At 41.8% G+C, this 15,106-nt stretch overlaps 12 non-coding genes across 12 annotated transcripts; all 12 read right to left on the bottom strand.

Annotated features, from left to right (window-relative positions):
• Positions 1–7,813: 7,813 nt before the first annotated feature.
• Positions 7,814–8,021, bottom strand: LOC136948555 (small nucleolar RNA U3). Its single transcript, XR_010877351.1, has one exon. It is a non-coding gene; the product is annotated as a small nucleolar RNA U3 (small nucleolar RNA).
• Positions 8,022–8,427: 406 nt separating this feature from the next.
• LOC136948461 (small nucleolar RNA U3) lies at positions 8,428–8,640 on the bottom strand. The gene has a single exon (XR_010877317.1). It is a non-coding gene; the product is annotated as a small nucleolar RNA U3 (small nucleolar RNA).
• Positions 8,641–9,044: 404 nt separating this feature from the next.
• On the bottom strand, positions 9,045–9,256 carry LOC136948529 (small nucleolar RNA U3). The gene has a single exon (XR_010877347.1). It is a non-coding gene; the product is annotated as a small nucleolar RNA U3 (small nucleolar RNA).
• Positions 9,257–9,662: 406 nt separating this feature from the next.
• On the bottom strand, positions 9,663–9,875 carry LOC136948472 (small nucleolar RNA U3). The gene has a single exon (XR_010877327.1). It is a non-coding gene; the product is annotated as a small nucleolar RNA U3 (small nucleolar RNA).
• A 406-nt stretch (positions 9,876–10,281) lies between these two features.
• Positions 10,282–10,493, bottom strand: LOC136948289 (small nucleolar RNA U3). Its single transcript, XR_010877163.1, has one exon. It is a non-coding gene; the product is annotated as a small nucleolar RNA U3 (small nucleolar RNA).
• Positions 10,494–10,897: 404 nt separating this feature from the next.
• Positions 10,898–11,109, bottom strand: LOC136948477 (small nucleolar RNA U3). The gene has a single exon (XR_010877331.1). It is a non-coding gene; the product is annotated as a small nucleolar RNA U3 (small nucleolar RNA).
• Positions 11,110–11,515: 406 nt separating this feature from the next.
• LOC136948471 (small nucleolar RNA U3) lies at positions 11,516–11,728 on the bottom strand. Its single transcript, XR_010877326.1, has one exon. It is a non-coding gene; the product is annotated as a small nucleolar RNA U3 (small nucleolar RNA).
• Positions 11,729–12,134: 406 nt separating this feature from the next.
• On the bottom strand, positions 12,135–12,346 carry LOC136948288 (small nucleolar RNA U3). Its single transcript, XR_010877162.1, has one exon. It is a non-coding gene; the product is annotated as a small nucleolar RNA U3 (small nucleolar RNA).
• Positions 12,347–12,750: 404 nt separating this feature from the next.
• On the bottom strand, positions 12,751–12,962 carry LOC136948324 (small nucleolar RNA U3). Its single transcript, XR_010877196.1, has one exon. It is a non-coding gene; the product is annotated as a small nucleolar RNA U3 (small nucleolar RNA).
• A 404-nt stretch (positions 12,963–13,366) lies between these two features.
• On the bottom strand, positions 13,367–13,578 carry LOC136948388 (small nucleolar RNA U3). The gene has a single exon (XR_010877255.1). It is a non-coding gene; the product is annotated as a small nucleolar RNA U3 (small nucleolar RNA).
• A 406-nt stretch (positions 13,579–13,984) lies between these two features.
• On the bottom strand, positions 13,985–14,196 carry LOC136948467 (small nucleolar RNA U3). Its single transcript, XR_010877322.1, has one exon. It is a non-coding gene; the product is annotated as a small nucleolar RNA U3 (small nucleolar RNA).
• A 406-nt stretch (positions 14,197–14,602) lies between these two features.
• On the bottom strand, positions 14,603–14,814 carry LOC136948194 (small nucleolar RNA U3). Its single transcript, XR_010877074.1, has one exon. It is a non-coding gene; the product is annotated as a small nucleolar RNA U3 (small nucleolar RNA).
• Positions 14,815–15,106: the final 292 nt, after the last annotated feature.

Here is a 15,106-nt window from a genome sequence, read left to right as displayed (position 1 = left end):
TTTTCATCTTTCTGTTTTAATTGCACTGTATATTATATGCTGGGGAGGGACAGATAGCCAGTTGGACTTCGTGAACCAACCCAAACTCTGTTGCGGGTAGGGAAACGTAGACAACCCCAGAGCTCTGTACTTGTTGATTTCCAGCTGCTGCATTAAAGCTGATATTATCGGACCTCTGCGACTCCAGACCACTCTTTCTAGAACACATATTTGTGTCATAGAATACCATCATTACATATTGGAATAGACACAAAGAATTTGAATCCTTCAGGCCCCAAATCCAAAAGAGAGATGCTTATTAAGAATCTTGGAGGCTTAACCCCCTGTCTTAAACCAGAGGTGACGAGTCTCGGTGTAATCCTGGACTCAGATTTGAATTTCAACTCTCACATTAATAAAGTGACCAAAACAGCTTTCTTTCACCTGAGGAATATAGCAAAGGTATGACCATTCATAAACCAAAATGATGCAGAGAAGTTAATTCATGCTTTTATATCCAGCTGGCTGGACTACTGTAACGCACTTCCACTTTCACTGGTCTTCCCAAGAAAACCACTGAAAGACTACAGCTCATTCAAAATTCTGCAGCTAGATTGTTAACCAAAACTAAAAGGAGAGAACACATTAGTCCTGTCCTAGCTACTTTACACTGGCTCCCTGTTACCTTCAGTATTGACTTTAAGGTCCTTTTCCTCACATACAAAGCTCTACACGGACAAGGACCTAGGACCGTCACCAGAAGCAGTCATAAGAAGATTGGTGATTCGGCCTTTGTCAATTATGCCCCAAAACTATGGAACAAATTACCCATAAATATTAGGGAAACAAACACTCTAAACATTTTTAAAAGACAGCTTAAAACCTACCTTTTTACTGAAGCATTTAAGTAATTTTATCTTAAGCATTTAAGTAAAGTTATATTATTGTAAAATCTTGGTTTAGTAAATTTGGGTCATTATTTGACTTGTTATTTTTACTTTGTCTAGGTCAGAGTTGGCGAACTCTGATAGCATACAAGAACTCTGGTCGCGTGAAGTATTTAAACAAATGTGTAAAACAATCTGTATTCTTGATCTGAGGCAAAGGATCCGTTAACAGAGAATACGGCCAATACTCTTGACCTGGGGAAAGGATCTGTTAACAGAGTGTATGGTTTTATATATATACAAACCAGGGGTGAACCAAATGTATGTGTGTTACTTGTAATCCTACTTTTATTAGTTATTTTATTGTAGAATCTTGGTTTAGTAAATTTGGGTCATTATTTGACTTGCTATTTTTACTTTGTCTATGTCAGAGTTGGCGAACTCTGATAGCGTACAAGAACTCTGGTCGCGTGAAGTATTTAAACAAATATGTAAAACAATCTGTATTCTTGATCTGAGGCAAAGGATCTGTTAACAGAGAATACGGCCCATACTATTGACCTGGGGAAAGGATCTGTTAACAGAGTGTATGGTTGTTTATCACTTGTATTATTGTTTTTATTGATTTTATGTAAAGCACCTTGAGCTACAATTCTTGTATAAAATGTGCTATATAAATAAAGTCTTACTTACTTACTTACTTTCAGCTAAGAATCTGCCGTGTCACTTTGCGAGGACCCGCCAAGTGACGTAAGCTCAGCGGCATTTGAGGGGCCCCTGAATATTTAAATATATATAACTAGATCATAGTAAATGGACGTTTTTTTAAAGTTTATTCTTGAAGTACTTTCAATAATTCAAAATGCACTTGAAAGTATTGCGAAGTATATTTCTGAGGCACTAAAAGAAGTATAGTTCATGAAGTGAAAGTGCACGACACAGGTTACTTTAGAGTATTCCAAGGCATACTTTTAAGTACTTTAGGAAGTATACTTTATGAACTGAAAGTGCACTATACAGGCTACATTACAGAATGTAATGTAGCCTGTGAAGAAAAGAAGTAAACCTCAAATACACTATAAGTGTACTTTAAAGTGTACTAAATGACCTATAAAGTGGGCCAATTCAGTTTACTTAGTACAAAAATAGTATATAAATAAGTACACTGCTAATATACTTTAAGTTACATGATAATTGTATACTTTTTTATACTAAGTATACTTACAAAATAAACTTGAAGAATGCTTATTTTTTGTAAGGGATATCATATCCATTCACTGTGGATTCACTTGTGTGAATATTTGAAAATCGGAACAGTAATGACAGTACTAAGTTATTTTAATAAATATTTTAATAAGTAAAAAAACTCACACAAACACGTTTCTTAATTTTTACCACAGTATCCCTTTGCTCATTTCAGGTACATGTCCAGGAAAGGGTACAATCTCGTCATTGTCATGTTACATATCAAGGAATATCATTACCACAAACATTCAGCACACAGCTATAAAAAATATATACAAATTATTTAAAACCTTGATGCTGTGTAGGGGTAGGCACGGCTTCCGTCAACATATCGGCAAAAAGGTACAGCATGTTTGAGTTGTGTGATGTACTGGCTATATTTAGGACATGATCCATTACACAGGATCCACTATGGATATCCAGGATCATGAAGGGCTTGGGATTTCTGGGTCTGTTGTCATGACAAGTCAACTGGCATTTATTGTCATCATATACTTACAGTACACAATGAAATGAAACAACATTCTTCCAGGACCTAGACAACTACAACAACTACGTAGAATTAGGTAAAAAAAAAGATTGGTCCAACAAGACAAGATCCTATTTGTGACAAATGCCTCAAGACACCAATAAGTGGGGATACTCTGAATGTAAACAAGTAGGCTAGTGCAAGGGAAACTGTGAATGTAAACATAACCTACTAAAATCATATGTGGACATCAGTTATTGAGGTAGCAGCCATATGCAAAAAAAAAATAGTGGAGTGATGATGTACAGGAGCCTGGGGGTGCATGGGTTTGTCCACAATGCGTGTGGCTTTGGGGATGCAGCGTTTGGTATAGATGTTTGTGAGGGAAGAGAGATACTGACTATCTTCTCAGCTGTCCTCACTGTCCTCTGCAGGCCGTGATGCAGCTCCTCGGGATGCTCTCTATAGTCCCTCTATGCTATGTGGTGAGGATGTGGGATGGGAGATGGGCTGTCAGCCTTTGCAAAAAATAAACATGCTGCTGGTACATCAAGGAATTAGGTGTTCGACGGTCTCGTTGATGTTCAGCAAGGAATGGTCACTTTTTGCTGACCGTACTTGCCCGACACCTGAGAGAAGGCCATGTACTATACAAGGACAGCTTGTATAGCAGTGCTGTCATTTTCTGTCTCTTGGAACGGGGCCTGTGCGGGCCAACACTCCCCTCTAAAATTAGAAAGGGAGATGTTCAATATATAGAAAACGGTCAACAGCAGGCAATCAAGTGATATGACAAGTGGTGCGTTTCATTACCCTATGAAACATTAGTCATACATTGCCGTCTTGTCATTTCAATAGGTTGTTAGATTGAATAAGCATAAAGTCTGGTTTATTCTACATGCCGTCCATCAACTAGCCCTAGCCCAGATTTTCCAAACAAATTACACTTGCCTCTCATTTTTGCTTGAACTGTGGCCTGACAATAAATGAGGAATAAATGTTCTATCAACACGGAAATTAATGACAGTAGATGGCAGCAATAGATCACAAAACATAGCCATCAATATAGAATGGATGAATTATTGTGTTTGCTTTAATTTGACTAAACATGGCAAGTTAGTAATCGCTAGTTACCTGAATAATACTCTTTACTACGAGCTAGCTAGCAAAAACATCAGATAATGGAAAACAACCACAGGTCATGCTTTCGTCTCAATATAATGCCACAGGTATGTGTTTATTTTGTGGGTATAAATAATCTACTCACCAGAAAAATTTCCCAGATAAATTGAAGCCAACCAAAAAGGTTTGAAGGTATCCAAGCAGCATTAGCTTGCTTGATCGCCTTTCGTCGAGGTGTCTGGGAGTCATGTTCCAGTCTCGCCTATAGCTCAATTTGGTTGACAATCAACAGTTGTGGCTAATTTACTTGGCTATGTTACGTAGTATGTGTAGTAGGATTATAACAAAATAATGCAAGTGCATCTAGTCAGTCTAACGTGTTACTAGGATTGTAATGCATCGTTTTGTTTTCGTTTTGCTGGCTTCCATCCAGTAACTTATTTTGTGAACACGGGCTGCGTTGCCAACTCAGAAGGTTTACGAGATGGAAGCCAGCTAGACCAACAAAAAAAACGATGCATAGCAATCAAATTAGATTGACTGGATGTATCCGAATTATTTTGTATTCGTTATAATCCGACCACACAAACAACGTAACATAGCCTCGTAAATTAGCAACAGCTAACTTGTTGATTGACTCTTTACTACACTACGAGCTAGCTAGTTTGGCAAAAACATCACCTCATGAAATACAACAGTTCATGCTTTCATCTCAGTATCGTGCAAACTATATGGGTGGTATAATTTGAGTTATACAAATACTTCAGTCACCAGAATAATAGCCAAAATATCTACTTTGAAGGTTTCCGCCAGTCCCCTGAAGCGGAAGAAATACTGAAGGAGAAGGTGGATAAACAAAACAACCAATGAATGGAGTAGTCGTCACTAATTCGGGGTGCAAACTAGGTCAATGGAAAATGCGAACCGAGAAATACTGAAATTGTATAGCAATTCAATTTTAATGCGTCATAATCAATTTCTGGAACGTTGAGATTGATCCAAACTCACGCGCATAAAAAACTCACTCTGGGGGACCAGTCAAGAAATTTAGAACCTACGTGTGAAAGGGTTAAAGATGATAAACAAAGTATGAAAATAAAAAACATAGTCCTAGCTAACTGTAATAAGCGATAAAACATCTAACGTGGTCACTACTATACATTTAATTTGGTCTGCTACTTTTTGCCAGCCCTCTTTCTTGGATTTTGCAGACTTTGAGGTGTTCCCTGGCGTTCTGATTAAATCTTCAAATTCAGAGTAACCTTCGAGCAAGCTGCTTTGTTGGCTAAGTTGCGTAAAAAACAGGGTGCTCTTTTTGGCCATGGTGAGCAGCCATAGACTTATGTGAGCAGCCAACAGCAGCGTTGCTGATCAAGGTTTCTACTATCGATACATACCCCCTTTTAGACCAATGCATAACTCAATCCAGCTATACTAATTATAAACAACATGGGTGTTCGAAGAACCGAATTAGCCAGATCATAATTAGCAAGATGATGTCATCTTGGGTGTGTCATTTGATCTCGGCTGTAATAAGCGACGTACAGAGAACGGGCCCCTGAATGTATCATTGGGTTTGCGTCAACATTTATCTGACTCCAATTCCTTCACAGGGGCAATGTGGTCAATTTTGGTTCTAGCAGCCTTTAGTCACAGACCTACAGCAGTTCACAGACACTCACTCCTAAAGCTACTGGGTCCTAAGCTATGCAGATTCGTTTAAACAGGCTCTGCTTACCTTTTATGATGGGCGCCCGAGTGAGTATCAATCAACCACCGCAAGGATTTGGTGATGTTCAGAGAGGGAGGGGGCGGAGAAGACCCACATGTCTGCTCAGGGAGGGGGGCAGACAAGACCCACAGGTCTGAGGTAATCCAGGGGGTGGGGGGTTCTCCAGAGTAGGGAGTTGATCATCTCAAGGCACAAATGACATAAGTGCGGTGGGAGCTGCATCTCCAGGGAACGAAAGGGGGGGGGGGGGGGGTCATCTGACCAGTCCAGGGTCAGATGATGTATAAAACAGATGGGGTAGGGTCTTCAAGGGGCAGGGGGAATCCAGTGAGAAGGGGGGTGAGAAGGGGGGGCAGGGTCTCCAAGGGAATGAGACCTCAGAACAGGGCTAGTATATCCAAAGGTAGTCAGACCGGCCGGTCCTGGAGTAGAGAAGAATTACAGTCCCAGCATGACCTTGGCAGGGTTTCCCAGATTCGATCGTTCTTAAGGACTTAAGAAGGCTCTTAAGAAGGGTTCGGCTAAGAAGGAGCGCGATCGATCACCCACCACTTTATCAGCGCATAAATCGCACACAACACCCTGTTTCTCTTCTTTTTTTTAAATTATAAACTACTTTTCCTTTTCAACCATGTGTTGTGTGGATCATTTTGCATCATTTCCTAGCTTTCAAGCCCTATACATGATAGTTGCTATGGGTTGTGTGATGGTAGTGGGTTTAATGTTGGGAGTAGGGGGGTGGCACCCTATGTTGATGGCAGTGTAATGTTTCCTCCCAATCCAGCACGGATCCACCAGGGAGGGATTGTGGATTGGGATCAGTGTGCCATCCACGACACCAATCACCCGGGGGATCCCAGCCATGGCATGAAATCCACGGTGGACCTGGCGGACCTCATCCCGTATGGTGGGCATTCTGATGTGTGTCCGGGCATGGCGCAGGAGGATCGGTGTCACGGCTGCCACACTCCGTGTGCCTTGCTGAGGCCGGTGCCGTCCCCCACCACCTCCAGGAAGCTCCCCACTGCGTAAAAACGCAGCGCGGCCAGGAGCTGCACCTCAGGGCTGAGGGCAAAATTTCAGCGGGTTGCCCTCTGACGAGGCGTTGGATATCCACACGTGGAAGCCGGTACTGGACAGCCCGGTCCGACAGCACATTAATTGGGGAGAAGTGCTGATGCATGTAGGCATTTATGTAAACCATCTGGATAGCAGCGAGAATATGCTGTATTGCAGCCACGGTGTCTCCAAGCGTGGACTTCAGCAACGCCTTTATATCGACTAACAGGTGGAGCCTCTCTTGATGAGGTTCCAGCTGAGTTCAATTACACCTGTCAGTTTCCCAGGTATCTGTGAAATACCACAGGGTTGTTGATGTTTTTATAGCTAATGTAAACTCATATGCAGATGCCGAATGTGTATGAGCGTAATGAGTGATAGTAATGATGATTCATTTTATTTATGTGCTACAGGAACATTATGGGCAATTATTTATTTTTATATCGTTATTTATATGCGGCTGCAGTGAGCGTTTGGTCGCTAAGAAGGCTGTTAAGAGTGGGTCAGATTTCCTTCTTGATGAAAGATCTTCTTAAGCTAAGAACGACTCTGTGAAACACGTCCTTCTTTCACAGCGCTCTTAGAACGCTCTTAAGAAGCTCTTAGCGCTTAAGAGCTTCTTAACGAATCTGGGAAACCCGGCCCTTATCTCTCATTTTGACACTCTGCTCCCAAAAGCTGAGTGGCCCATTGTGCTCACACCAGTCCCCGAGCGCCACAAACTCGACTCCCATGTTGCTTGCTTGACCTCGGCATTCTTGCACACACACCACAGTGTTACTTGGTAACTTGATCCAATCTGTTCTTTTTAATATATAAATTGATCACAATTGGATATATGTTTTAGTATTAAGCATTACACATTTGATGTACTTGAGGTTGTGATTCGTATAGCAGCATTGATTAGCAGTATAATTATCATTCCTTCACACAACCTGGTTTTATATCTTGAGGAGCGAATACGCACATCTGGGTTTCAAAGCCAATTGAACGGTCGACATCTGTAACAATCAATTATGCTAAAGCCGCGACACGTGGAATGTGTCTCTTGGTCAAAGACATTTTACGCATAGTTCTGAAATCTTCCACATGACAAAACGTTGCATAGAGAACCAAATTATTCGTTTGGATCTGTGGATTCCTTGCATACAGAGAACCAAATTCAGCTAAACTTGGCACGGATCTAAGTATTGATCAACATCAAGGCCGTAGTTGCAATCCCTCCACATTCCAGCAGTGTTGCAAATCGCACAGTCCAGCACATCATGAGACAGATACAAACATTACTGTGACTGACTTTGCTTGAACAATCAATGTAAATCCACTCAGAACATGATCCTTTCGTCCAAGTTCCATTCAAGAACTTGGATCAGTCATCAATGGTGGTAGGACAGTGAACAAAGCCACACCTCTCCACCAGATTTCTGATGAGAAGGGAACATCTGCATTTTCATCATAGCAAGACCACTCCTTAGAAACACATTTCTCAAAAACAAACTATAGAAATGATCCCTGAAAGAATAACCTTGGTTGTTGGACTGGGAACAACCTGGCTTTATATCTTGAGGAGCACATACGCACCACTGGGTTCCAAAGCCAATTGAACGGTCGACATCTGTAACAATCAATTATGCTAAAGCCGTGACACTTGGATTGTGTCTCTTGGTCAAAGACATTTCAGGCAGAGTTCTGAAATCTTCCACATGACAAAATTTTGCATAGAGAACTAAATTGTTTATTTGTATCCGTGGATTCCTTGCACAGAGAGAACCAAATTCAGCTAAACTTGGCACGGACCTAAGTATTGATCAACATCAAGGCCGTTGTTGCAATCCCTCCACATCCCAGCAGTGTCGCAAATTGCTCAGTCCAGCGCATCATGAGACAGATGCAAACATTACTGTGATTGACTTTGCTTGAACAATCGATGTAAAACCACTCAGAACATGATCCTTTCATCCAAGTTCCATTCAAGAACTTGGAACAGTCATCCATGGTGGTAGGACAGTGAACACAGCCACACCTTTCCACCAGATTCTTGCTCAAAAAGGAACATCTGCATCTTCATCATGGAGAGGGAGACCACTCCTTAGAAACACATTTCTCAAAGAACAACCTATAGAAATGATCCCTGAAAGTATATTCTTGGTTGTTGGACTGGGAACAACCTGGCTTTATATCTTGAGGAGCACATACGCACCACTGGGTTCCAAAGCCAATTGAATGGTTGACACCTGTAACAATCAATTATGCTAAAGCTGCGACACGTGGAACTTGTCTCTTGGTCAGACATTTCACGCAGAGTTCTGAAATCTTCCACATGACAAAATTTTGCATAGAGAACTAAATTGTTCATTTGTATCCGTGGATTCCTTGCATACAGAGAACCAAATTCAGCTAATCTTGGCACGGAAATAAGTATTGATCAACATCAAGGCCGTTGTTGCAATCCCTCCACATGACAGCAGTGTTGCAAATCGCACAGTCCAGCGCATCATGAGACAGATGCAAACATTACTGTGACTGACTTTGCTTGAACAATCAATGTAAATCCACTCAGAACATGATCCTTTCGTCCAAGTTCCATTCAAGAACTTGGAATAGTCATCAATGGTGGTAGGACAGTGAACATAGCCAAACTTTTCCACCAGATTCCTGCTCAGAAAGGAATATCTGCATCTTCATCATGGATAGTGAGACCACTCCTTAGAAACACATTTCTCAAAAGCAAACTATAGAAATGATCCCTGAAAGAATAATCTTGGTTGTTGGACAGGGAACAACCTGGCTTTATATCTTGAGGAGCACATACGCACCACTGGGTTCCAAAGCCAATTGAACGGTCGACATCTGTAACAATCAATTATGCTAAAGCCGTGACACTTGGATTGTGTCTCTTGGTCAAAGACATTTCACGCAGAGTTCTGAAATCTTCCACATGACAAAATTTTGCATAGAGAAGTAAATTGTTTATTTGTATCCGTGGATTCCTTGCATAGAGAGAACCAAATTCAGCTACACTTGGCACTGACCTAAGTATTGATCAACATCAAGGCCATTGTTGCAATCCCTCCACATCCCAGCAGTGTCGCAAATCGCACAGTCCAGCGCATCATGAGACAGATGCAAACATTACAGTGACTGACTTTGCTTGAACAATCAATGTAAAACCACTCAGAACACGATCCTTTCATCCAAGTTCCATTCAAGAACTTGGAACAGTCATCCATGGTGGTAGGACAGTGAACACAGCCACACCTTTCCACCAGATTCTTGCTCAAAAAGGAACATCTGCATCTTCATCATGGAGAGGGAGACCACTCCTTAGAAACACATTTCTCAAAGAACAACCTATAGAAATGATCCCTGAAAGTATATTCTTGGTTGTTGGACTGGGAACAACCTGGCTTTATATCTTGAGGAGCACATACGCACCACTGGGTTCCAAAGCCAATTGAACAGGCGACATCTGTACCAATCAATTATGCTAAAGCCGCGACACGTGGAATGTGTCTCTTGGTCAAAGACATTTCACGCAGAGTTCTGAAATCTTCCACATGACAAAACGTTGCATAGAGAACTAAATTGTTCATTTGTATCTGTGGATTCCTTGCATAGAGAGAATTAAATTCAGCTGAACTTGGCAGGGATATAAGTATTGATCAACATCAAGGCCGTTGTTGCAATCCCTCCACATCCCAGCAGTGTCGCAAATCGCACAGTCCAGCGCATCATGAGACAGATGCAAACATTACTGTGACTGACTTTGCTTGAACAATCAATGTAAATCCACTCAGAACATGATCCTTCCGTCCAAGTTCCATTCAAGAACTTGGAACAGTCATCAATGGTGGTAGGACAGTGAACACAGCCACACTTTTCCACCAGATTCCTGCTCAGAAAGGAACATCTGCATCTTCATCATGGATAGTGAGACCACTCCTTAGAAACACATTCCTCAAAAACAAACTATAGAAATGACCCCTGAAAGTATAGTCTTGGTTGTTGGACTGGGAACAACCTGGCTTTATATCTTGAGGAGCACATACGCACCACTGGGTTCCAAAGCCAATTGAACAGTCGACATCTGTAACAATCAATTATGCTAAAGCTGCGACACGTGGAACGTGTCTCTTGGTCAGACATTTCACGCAGAGTTCTGAAATCTTCCACATGACAAAACGTTGCATAGAGAACTAAATTGTCCATTTGTATCCGTGGATTCCTTGCATAGAGAGAACTAAATTCAGCTAAACTTGGCACGGATCTAAGTATTGATCAACATCAAGGCCGTTATTGCAATCCCTCCACATCCAAGCAGTGTCGCAAATACCACAGTCCAGCGCATCATGAGACAGATGCAAACATTACTGTGACTGACTTTGCTTGAAAAATCAATGTAAATCCACTCAGAACATGATCCTTTCGTCCAAGTTCCATTCAAGAACTTGGATTAGTCATCAATGGTGGTAGGACAGTGAACACAGCCACACCTTTCCACCAGATTCCTGCTCAGAAAGGAACATCTGCATCTTCATCATGGATAGTGAGACCACTCCTTAGAAACACATTTCTCAAAAGCAAACTATAGAAATGATCCCTGAAAGAATAATCTTGGTTGTTGGACAGGGAACAACCTGGCTTTATATCTTGAGGAGCACATACGCACCACTGGGTTCCAAAGCCAATTGAACGGTCGACATCTGTAACAATCAATTATGCTAAAGCCGTGACACTTGGATTGTGTCTCTTGGTCAAAGACATTTCACGCAGAGTTCTGAAATCTTCCACATGACAAAATTTTGCATAGAGAAGTAAATTGTTTATTTGTATCCGTGGATTCCTTGCATAGAGAGAACCAAATTCAGCTACACTTGGCACTGACCTAAGTATTGATCAACATCAAGGCCATTGTTGCAATCCCTCCACATCCCAGCAGTGTCGCAAATCGCACAGTCCAGCGCATCATGAGACAGATGCAAACATTACAGTGACTGACTTTGCTTGAACAATCAATGTAAAACCACTCAGAACACGATCCTTTCATCCAAGTTCCATTCAAGAACTTGGAACAGTCATCCATGGTGGTAGGACAGTGAACACAGCCACACCTTTCCACCAGATTCTTGCTCAAAAAGGAACATCTGCATCTTCATCATGGAGAGGGAGACCACTCCTTAGAAACACATTTCTCAAAGAACAACCTATAGAAATGATCCCTGAAAGTATATTCTTGGTTGTTGGACTGGGAACAACCTGGCTTTATATCTTGAGGAGCACATACGCACCACTGGGTTCCAAAGCCAATTGAACAGGCGACATCTGTACCAATCAATTATGCTAAAGCCGCGACACGTGGAATGTGTCTCTTGGTCAAAGACATTTCACGCAGAGTTCTGAAATCTTCCACATGACAAAACGTTGCATAGAGAACTAAATTGTTCATTTGTATCTGTGGATTCCTTGCATAGAGAGAATTAAATTCAGCTGAACTTGGCAGGGATATAAGTATTGATCAACATCAAGGCCGTTGTTGCAATCCCTCCACATCCCAGCAGTGTCGCAAATCGCACAGTCCAGCGCATCATGAGACAGATGCAAACATTACTGTGACTGACTTTGCTTGAACAATCAATGTAAATCCACTCAGAACATGATCCTTCCGTCCAAGTTCCATTCAAGAACTTGGAACAGTCATCAATGGTGGTAGGACAGTGAACACAGCCACACTTTTCCACCAGATTCCTGCTCAGAAAGGAACATCTGCATCTTCATCATGGATAGTGAGACCACTCCTTAGAAACACATTCCTCAAAAACAAACTATAGAAATGACCCCTGAAAGTATAGTCTTGGTTGTTGGACTGGGAACAACCTGGCTTTATATCTTGAGGAGCACATACGCACCACTGGGTTCCAAAGCCAATTGAACAGTCGACATCTGTAACAATCAATTATGCTAAAGCTGCGACACGTGGAACGTGTCTCTTGGTCAGACATTTCACGCAGAGTTCTGAAATCTTCCACATGACAAAACGTTGCATAGAGAACTAAATTGTCCATTTGTATCCGTGGATTCCTTGCATAGAGAGAACTAAATTCAGCTAAACTTGGCACGGATCTAAGTATTGATCAACATCAAGGCCGTTATTGCAATCCCTCCACATCCAAGCAGTGTCGCAAATACCACAGTCCAGCGCATCATGAGACAGATGCAAACATTACTGTGACCGACTTTCCTTGAACAATCAATATAAATCCACTCAGAACATGATCCTTTCGTCCAAATTCCATTCAAGAACTTGGAACAGTCATCAATGGTGGTAGGACAGTGAACACAGCCACACCTTTCCACCAGATTCCTGCTCAGAAAGGAACATCTGCATCTTCATCATGTATAGTGAGACCACTCCTTAGAAACACATTTCTCAAAAACAAACTATAGAAATGACCCCTGAAAGTATAGTCTTAGTTGTTGGACTGGGAACAACCTGGCTTTATATCTCGAGGAGCGCATACGCACCACTGGGTTCCAAAGCCAATTGAATGGTCGACACCTGTAACAATCAATTATGCTAAAGCTGCGACACGTGGAATGTGTCTCTTGGTCAGACATTTCGCGCAGAGTTCTGAAATCTTCCACATGACAAAACATTGCATAGAGAACTAAATTGTTCATTTGTATCCGTGGATTCCTTGCATAGAGAGAACCAAATTCAGCTAAACTTGGCACGGATCTAAGTATTGATCAACATCAAGGCCGTTGTTGCAATCCCTCAACATCCCAGCAGTGTCGCAAATCGCACAGTCCAGCGCATCATGAGACAAATGCAAACATTACTGTGACTGACTTTGCTTGAAAAATCAATGTAAATCCACTCAGAACATGATCCTTTCGTCCAAGTTCCATTCAAGAACTTGGATTAGTCATCAATGGTGGTAGGACAGTGAACACAGCCACACCTTTCCACCAGATTCCTGCTCAGAAAGGAACATCTGCATCTTCATCATGGATAGTGAGACCACTCCTTAGAAACACATTTCTCAAAAACAAACTATAGAAATGATCCCTGAAAGTATAGTCTTAGTTGTTGGACTGGGAACAACCTGGCTTTATATCTCGAGGAGCGCATACGCACCACTGGGTTCCAAAGCCAATTGAATGGTCGACACCTGTAACAATCAATTATGCTAAAGCTACGACACGTGGAACGTGTCTCTTGGTCAAAGACATTTCACGCAGAGTTCTGAAATATTCCACATGACAAAACGTTACATAGAGAACTAAGTTGTTCATTTGTATCCGTGGATTCCTTGCATAGAGAGAACCAAATTCAGCTAAACTTGGCACGGATATAAGTATTGATCAACATCAAGGCCGTTGTTGCACTCCCTCCACATCCCAGCAGTGTCGTCAATTGCACAGTCCAGCGCATCATGAGACAGATGCAAACATTACTGTGACTGACTTTGCTTGAACAATCAATGTAAATCCACTCTGAACATGATCCGTTCGTCCAAGTTCCATTCAAGAACTTGGAACAGTCATCAATGGTGGTAGGACAGTGAACATAGCCACACCTTTCCACCAGATTCCTGCTCAGAAAGGAACATCTGCATCTTCATCATGTATAGTGAGACCACTCCTTAGAAACACATTTCTCAAAAACAAACTATAGAAATGATCCCTGAAAGTATAGCCTTGGTTGTTGGACTGGGAACAACCTGGCTTTATATCTCGAGGAGCGCATACGCACCACTGGGTTCCAAAGCCAATTGAACGGTCGACATCTGTAACAATCAATTATGCTGAAGCCGCGACACGTGGAATGTGTCTCTTGGTCAAAGACATTTCAGGCAGAGTTCTGAAATCTTCCACATGACAAAACATTGCATTGAGAACTAAATTGTTCATTTGTATCCGTGGATTCCTTGCATAGAGAGAACCAAATTCAGCTAAACTTGGCACAGATCTAAGTATTGATCAACATCAAGGCCGTTGTTGCACTCCCTCCACATTCCAGCAGTGTCGTAAATTGCACAGTCCAGCGCATCATGAGACAGATGCAAACATTACTGTGACTGACTTTGCTTGAACAATCAATGTAAATCCACTCAGAACATGATCCTTTCGTCCAAGTTCCATTCAAGAACTTGGAACAGTCATCAATGGTGGTAGGACAGTGAACACAGCCACACCTTTCCACCAGATTCCTGCTCAGAAAGGAACATCTGCATCTTCATCATGGATAGTGAGACCACTCCTTACAAACACATTTCTCAAAAACAAACTATAGAAATGACCCCTGAAAGTATAGTCTTAGTTGTTGGACTGGGAACAACCTGGCTTTATATCTCGAGGAGCGCATACGCACCACTGGGTTCCAAAGCCAATTGAATGGTCGACACCTGTAACAATCAATTATGCTAAAGCTGCGACACGTGGAATGTGTCTCTTGGTCAGACATTTCGCGCAGAGTTCTGAAATCTTCCACATGACAAAACATTGCATAGAGAACTAAATTGTTCATTTGTATCCGTGGATTCCTTGCATAGAGAGAACCAAATTCAGCTAAACTTGGCACGGATCTAAGTATTGATCAACATCAAGGCC

Source organism: Osmerus mordax, chromosome 8 (assembly GCF_038355195.1).
Source record: "Osmerus mordax isolate fOsmMor3 chromosome 8, fOsmMor3.pri, whole genome shotgun sequence".
Lineage (NCBI taxonomy): Eukaryota > Metazoa > Chordata > Actinopteri > Osmeriformes > Osmeridae > Osmerus > Osmerus mordax.
The sequence above is the reverse complement of the archived record's forward strand: the minus strand, read 5'-3'. Positions and strand labels throughout refer to the sequence as shown.